General features: G+C 46.7%; 1 long non-coding RNA gene across 1 annotated transcript; it reads right to left on the reverse strand.

The window, feature by feature from the left end:
* Nucleotides 1–587: 587 nt before the first annotated feature.
* On the reverse strand, nt 588–6,729 carry LOC135896939 (uncharacterized). The gene is made up of 2 exons (XR_010562853.2): nt 6,640–6,729; nt 588–2,426 (listed from the first exon to the last, which is right to left on the reverse strand). It is a non-coding gene; the product is annotated as an uncharacterized lncRNA (long non-coding RNA).
* Between the last annotated feature and the right edge of the window lie 733 nt (nt 6,730–7,462).

Here is a 7,462-nt window from a genome sequence, read left to right on the forward strand (position 1 = left end):
CATTTCCAAATCGCTGTGCAAAGTAAGGGTGCCTTTTGTCGATGAGCAAAGTGCATTCAAACATTTCGCGTCGCCTTAAGCACGCAGAAGCCTAGTAACGAAAGCCTGGACGTGAAACGTGAATCTAACAGAACCCAAGTAACCACGGATATCCAGGCGACGTCCGACGGACGTCCTTTCTGGATATTCGGGATGTCCGTGGGACGTCCATGAATATCCGACGTACGTCCGAGGGACGTCCCTGGGGAATCCAAAGGTAACTGCTTTGGCGTCCGTAGTACGTCCGACGCGGACATCCATCATGGATATTCAGGGGACGTTCAGTATATATATATATATATATATATATATATATATATATATATATATATATATATATATATATATATATATATATATATATGTGTGTGTGTGTGTGTGTGTGTGTGTGTGTGTGTGTGCGCCCGGGGATATTCCAGATATACACATACCTTGAAGCAACAATAGCGGTTGGGACATCCAAGCACCCGACCATTAAATATATTACATTGGTCGAGTGCTTGAATGCATTCTTGTTTTAAAAAAACAAGAAATGAACCTACACCAACTTCCAAATACAATTAATCTTTTATTGTCACCTCATACATATACATATAAAGGCCAAAAAGCAAATATTTATTTATTTATTCAAAAGAACCTTACAGGCCTTATGGCAGGGCATAAAGTAATTAAGGGGGGCATATTAAACAGTAAAGATATAAAACGTTCAAATTTCCAAGAGGAACAGTGCCAGAAAGAGATTACCGTGTTACACAATATTGAAGGCACTAGGAATACAAAGCAATATCTGAAGGCACATGAACACTTGTTACTGTTAACAGACCAAAGGAATACCGTTTCTGAAAATGATATACAACATGGCAAAAATACACGATAACATACACTAGATTTGTCACTCGTGAATGGTATTAAATGGGAAAAGCATGAGTAACTGAGAGCTGAACGTGTCGGGATTAGATATGGAGGCTGTGTTATCAGGGAGGTCATTCCAGAGACGAATGACACGTGGTAGTGCAGATGAATTAAATGCATTTGTTTTAGCATATGTGCGCATGAAACTCAACTGATTATGTAATCTGCGTGAAAAAGAGTGTGGTATTTGTATTTGTAACCGGGTTCGTTTATTAGTGTAAATATATTTGTGGAATAAGCAGAGAAGAGCGATGTTGCGGCGGACATCTAATGGCAGCAACAGTAGGTCTAGTCTAATTTGTGTAATGCTTGAGTTTCTACTGTAGTTATGGGATATGAACCGGGCTGCTCTGTTTTGTATCATTTCCGTCATATTTATTAGGTAATTTTGATGAGGGGACCAAATTGGGGAGGCGAATTCTAACTGTGGCAAAATGAATGTGTGGAAAGCGAGTTTTCGAATGTTTGGCAGGGCATTTCGCAAGTTGTGCCGTAGATAGCCAAGAGAATGTGATGCTTTGGTGTATGTAGAAGTGATGTGTGGGGTCCATGAAAGATTCTCTGCAAGAACAACACCAAGGTACTTATATGATGAAGTGTGGGAAAACATAGTGTTATTAAGATGATATGAATTTTTAGAACTTACACATTTTCGGCTGAAGCACATCACCTCGCACTTTGTACAGTTTAGTGTCATGAGCCATTTGTTACACCAGTTAGCGATAAGGTTAAGATCTGCTTGAAGTTCGTCAGTCGTGTGAATAGGACGGTAGATTACGCAGTCATCGGAAAAAAGGCGCATGCAGGAAGTAATCTGGGCGGGTAAGTCGTTAATGGAGATTGAGAAGAGTAAGGGGCCGAGGACGCTGCCTTGTGGCACACCAGAGCTAACAGAAGTCGGGGAAGAGAAATTGTTAACAACAGTAAACTGCTCTCGAAAAGAAAGTGTAGCGTATTAGCCGGACGCCAGGGTGGAACAGACGTCTATTGATGCCGTGCCCTTTTTATAGGGTGATGAACATGTGATCTGCCGACTGATGCTTGCGTGGCCGATAAGCGATTATCATGAAAATGTAGTATGACACGCGATATCAATATACAATATTCCTTTCCCCTAAGATTCGTTACACAATTGCAAAATGTCTGGTTAGTCATCAATGCCATAACGTGCGATAGGCCGTCTAACGTGTGTTGATCTTCGCGTCTCGACCGGGTCTTGGGTAGCTTGGCCCGGTCTTGCCCCTGCGGCTGCTTCCGTGCTGACCGGCGGCTGTTGTGGTCGTCTGGCTGTAGGAGGCAGCCTGACGTGGTAGTCTGCACTTCAGACTGGATCGGCTTCGAGCCTCGTCCAGGCGCTCCTCAACTGGTTCCGGTGCCTGTGATGGCGTTCGCCGTTGTCCAACTGGACGATGTACGACACCAGGCCTCGCACTGCCACAACCCTGACCGCCTTCCACCTTGGACCTGGACAGAAGCTTTTAGCATAGACCGCGTTAGCGACATGGAACCTCTTAATCTCCGGTCGTTGCGGTTCCGGCACGTATTGCCGGTCCGGATGAAGTCTGTCCAAGGCTGTCCTCAGCCTTCGTCCGAACATCAATTCTGCCGGAGATTTCCCCGTGACCGAATGCGGCGTCGTGTGCTGTTTAAACAGGAACCGTGAAATCTTGCACTGCGTTGAACCTTCCTGTTGCTTCTTTAACTTCTCTTACCATTCTCTCCACCCTGCCATTACTGGCGGGATTGTAAGGAGCAGTGAAAATAGCACGCACACCATTGCACTTTAAAAACGTTTGCAACTCCGAGCTAGTGAATGCTGTGCCATTATCCGAAACGATAACGTCTGGCATACCGTGTGTCGCAAACATCTTCCTTAAGCTGGTGACGACAGCTGTAGCTTTCATGGATGACATGATTTCGACCTCAGCCCAGTTGCTGTACGCGTCTACCACGATTAAAAATACTTCTCCATTAACTGGACCAGCGAAATCAATGTGTAGGCGACTCCAAGGTTGATCTGGATTGATCCAAAAATGCACTGGAACCTTGGGATCACTTTGCCGGTTACTCTGACATGGCTGACAGTGTCGTACAAACTCTTCAATTTCGTGGTCCATTTTCGGCCACCACATGAGCCCTCTAGCTGACGCTTTCATAGCACTCATCCCAGGGTGATTTGCATGTAGGAGTTGAAGCACACTTTCTCTTGCTGCGTGAGGAATTACAACGCGATTCCCCCACAGTATGCAATCACGATGCAACGACAACTCCGTCTTCCTCACCTCGTAAGGCGCGAACTTGCTGTCCAGTTGTGTTGACGGCCAGCCACTAAGGATCCAGTCCTTTACCATGGACAATACTTTGTCCTTCTTGATCAGCGCAGCGATGTCTGCCGCCTGCAGCGGTGCGCACTCGACTGCTTCCAACAGGAGCACGTCCCCAGGTAGCTGTGGCTCGTCTTCGTCTCCCGGAGCTGGCAGACAACTGAGTGCGTCTGCGTTGAAGTTTTCTTGGCCTCGCCTGTACTGAAGGCTGTAGTTATACGCAGACAAACACAAAATCCAACGGAGCATTCTGGGCTCCAACGGAGCCCAGAATGCTGAAAGAAAGAGAGCAAAAAGACATGAATTAGCATTACTAAACTGCGAAAGCAACAGAAATGACATGAAGGAATTAATCTTGACTACATCACTTGAATAGCACTCATATCCCTGCCACACGGGCACATAAAATGACATTAACTGGGTAATGCCTTAAACTTTAATGTAATTTGCGGGGTGCCACACGGACATGCTTAATGGTATTCAAGCTTAAATGCCATTCGCAATGTAGTGCGTTCTCGTAACTCACTTTGCCGTCGAATGCGTACTCTGGTTCCCAATGTCTCCCCAATCTGACGTGACTAAACGAACTATTAGTGAAGAACAATTAATATATTCTTGACTTTCTTTAAAAAATAGCTCTCTCTTGCGGCGTAGTGAGTTCTTACAATTATTGAAACTCACTTGGCCATCGAATGCGTACTCTCATTTACAATGTTCCCGCCGTGGCTGCAGTGACCATATCCTCACGATATTAAACAAACTTGTAGATCAAAACAACTAATACATTCTTCACTTTTTTAAAAGGAGCTTTTTATTTTCGTAGAGATCAGCAGGCGATCTTGGCGCTACTCACGGCCACAGCTCTAACCGTGAGCGCATTAGCCAGGAGAAGCTGTTCGATTGCACAGCGGCGGCTACTTGCCTTGTTGGCCTCATACTGAAGCCTTCGAATTTCTCAACGATGCTCGACTCGAAGCACGTATGTCAGAACAAACTGGAGCACACGGTCACATTTTTCAGGATCGCTGCTTGGGAGCTTTGAAGCTGTGAGCGCTATTTTTCCAATTTCAATGCTTTGGCTACGCTATGGATTGGCCGTCGAGCTAGCTTTGGCTTCAAACAGTTTACGGCTGGGTGTAACAATGACATTCCAGAAGTAAACTACATACAATATGCCAATTAATTAAACATCTGCTCCCTAGATGACTGTTTTTTATTGTATTACGATTTAATAATAATAGATAATATTTGAGGTTTTACGTGCCAAAACCACTTTCTGATTATGAGGCACGCCGTAGTGGAGGACTCCGAAAATTTTGACCACCTCGGGTTCTTTAACGTGCACCTAAATCTAAGCACACGGGTGTTTTCGCATTTCGCCCTGCAAACGAACTTGACCATTCCACTGCATCTATCGCCATCGCAAAGCTTAATGTCATTAAGTATGCGCATGTAGCAGCGACCGAAATATAATGGCATTAAGAAACTTAGGTCTTAAACATTTAATGCCATTAACCTCGCCCGTGTGGCACAGGTATAACACCTGCGATTAAGACATATGCAGCAATGGAATTATAACAAATTTCCCATGCCAGGGTAACCTGACAAGCTTACGCACATTCCTTAATGGCCAACATTTAACATCAGAAAGCCGTGAAACCACATAAACATCAATGGTACAAGAAGAAAATGGCTTATCATAGAAGTTTTCCTTCACCATGAATTCGCGACCAATGATGCAAGGTGCTTGTGTAGCTCTAAAGTGTGCGAAACTATCTACAATCACGACAGAGCCATCTATTATGCAGCAGTTATCAGGAACATCTACACTGAGGATGAAGCTAGCAAACGTGGCCTGTTTGTACTGGGGTGGTGCACAGGTACCTAGGAGAGGCCCATCTGAATGTTCTTTTGTAAATTTAATCGCGTTCAGTGATGGAAAGGTTGCCGCCCCCTTTCCCTCTCGCTCCTTTAAGCGGTTGTACAGCTGGGCAAGTGGAGTCTTGTGGCTTTTTAGAAGCCGCTTGAGGTACTGCATATTATTTTCAAAAGGAAATGCGCTGAACATGTCCAGTGGTCCGTGCTTGCGTACATCATTTGCAACATGTAATGCACAGTGAACATTGTAGGAAACCTGGTCATTTCCATACAATCTTGCAAAAGTTTTAACAAAGTACTTAAGAAGAGACTCGGCATAATCAGTATGCTGCTGGCACAGGCTAGGACTTGCCAGAATGTACACTGCACAGTGCAGCGAAAGAAAGTTCATGTAAAGATCAGGAGGTAGAACAGGCATGAGTACTACAGGCCCAGTGTAGAGAAGTAGTAGTCTGAATTCTGTGGCCTTCCAACGCTCAGCCTCTGCTACACTTCTAGGTTTGCGGGAAAATTCTTTAGGTACATTAGGAGCTAAAGATAGGTTTAAGTCAGACAACCGTCTTCGTTCTGCAGGTCCGAGACGGACCTCTAAACGGCCACCTAACCAAGCACTAAGCAACTTTTTCATAATGCCCAGACATAAAAGGTGCATGTAGTCAAGGGGTGCAGAGGCGACACAGTCTATGGGAAGCGTCATCAAAACTGAGGTGCCTAGGTGATGGTCAGGGTCAGTCTGACGCCTGAATGAATCATCGGTGCGCAAAGTGGAGGACCTCGCTGGAAAGCTGAGTCGGTTGTTGCTGTATGTGCCCTCTACTGTGCACTTTGGGCACCCAGAATATCCAGTGTGTCCTTTAATTTGAAAAACAAATGACCGTGCTGGTGCATCTAAAACAAAACAAGTTGACGAAACCTTAATTACCCGGTGCTCAAAAACCATTCCATGCGAAAGAAGCTGCTGCAGCTCACTGACAAGGGGGCTCAGAAAATCATTCGCTGAAACAGGCTTTGAAGGCCCAGCAAAAATGCCGACTACAAAGGGTGAAACTCTGCCATGCTCACCAATCATGCACTGTATTGGCCACAACTGCATGTTAGAACTCTTAGAAATTGGCAGTCCGTCAATATTAAACAACAAAGAAACATGGCTGCCCTTAAAACATGCTTCCGGCAAGGCATTTTCTAGACTGCACTGCAAGCCAAAGTGACAGTATTGCCCAGGAGCCATGTCAGTTAAAGCAGGTGCACGTTGTGTACCCCTGGGCGTGGAGAGCAAAGTGCGAGCGTCACTTGGGAGAGATGAGGGGTCAAAGCTACTCGTCTTGAGCATCTTTAGCAGTGATGTGACCGCTGTATGCGTAACATTTTCCTTAATAGCCCAACTGCGCAGTCGTTCAGCAAAGTCAGAGGGCACCGATGAAGAGTCCGCGGTAGCTAAATCAAATGTAGGCTCCGGGGTCCTGCTAACCAGAGAACCCACACTCACCTCTCCTAAGGGATCCTCTTGTGACGCTCTCACAGGCGAGCCAAGTGAACCATCCGAAGAGTCGCTTAGAGTGGATCCATCAAGGAAGCAAGGTACACGGTCGTGCACTTCCAATTTGAACACGGCTCCGGGCGGCCGGCGCTCCGCGGAGCGCCGCTCGTGGGCGCCGGGGTAACTAACGCGCCGGCGCACTGGCCGCCACAAGCGTGGCCGGAGCCGCGTCGTCTGCTACAGCGCGTCTGCACTAGTGTGCGCCGGCGCGTTAGTTACCCCGGCGCCCACGAGCGGCGCTCCGCGGAGCGCCGGCCTCGCCGGCCGCCCGGAGCCGTGTTCAAATTGGAAGTGGACGACCGTGTACATTGTCCGTAGTGCGCGCAGTGTCACAACCAGCGGCCTGAACTTCTGATGTCGCCTCGGTGCAGCGGCCAGAGTCGCAAGGCACACAAATGTTTGCAGGTACAGCACGACCACACGTGTTAACACATGCGTGAGTAGTACATGCGCCACTGCACATTTCTGCACTTGCGACTTCTCGAGCCGTTGACTGCTGGCTGCCGGTGCGAGATCCAAAGTCCTCGAATAGCATCTTTGTCTCCAGCGACGCTCTCTTTCGCGTATAAGGCTTCTCCTTAAGCCTAAGCATGTTGGCACCTGTGCAGAAAGCACATTTCAACACCCAAACGAATTAAAAAAGAAATAAGACGTAGCTGTCATACCTTATTAGCTGCAGGAGCAGGAGACTTTGGCAGGCACGGAAAGTGACAAACGAATCAACACACGTCCGCTGTTCCGCTGCCCTTGAAACAATCGCACAATGAAAGAC

Source organism: Dermacentor albipictus, chromosome 1 (assembly GCF_038994185.2).
Source record: "Dermacentor albipictus isolate Rhodes 1998 colony chromosome 1, USDA_Dalb.pri_finalv2, whole genome shotgun sequence".
In the NCBI taxonomy this organism is placed as follows: domain Eukaryota; kingdom Metazoa; phylum Arthropoda; class Arachnida; order Ixodida; family Ixodidae; genus Dermacentor; species Dermacentor albipictus.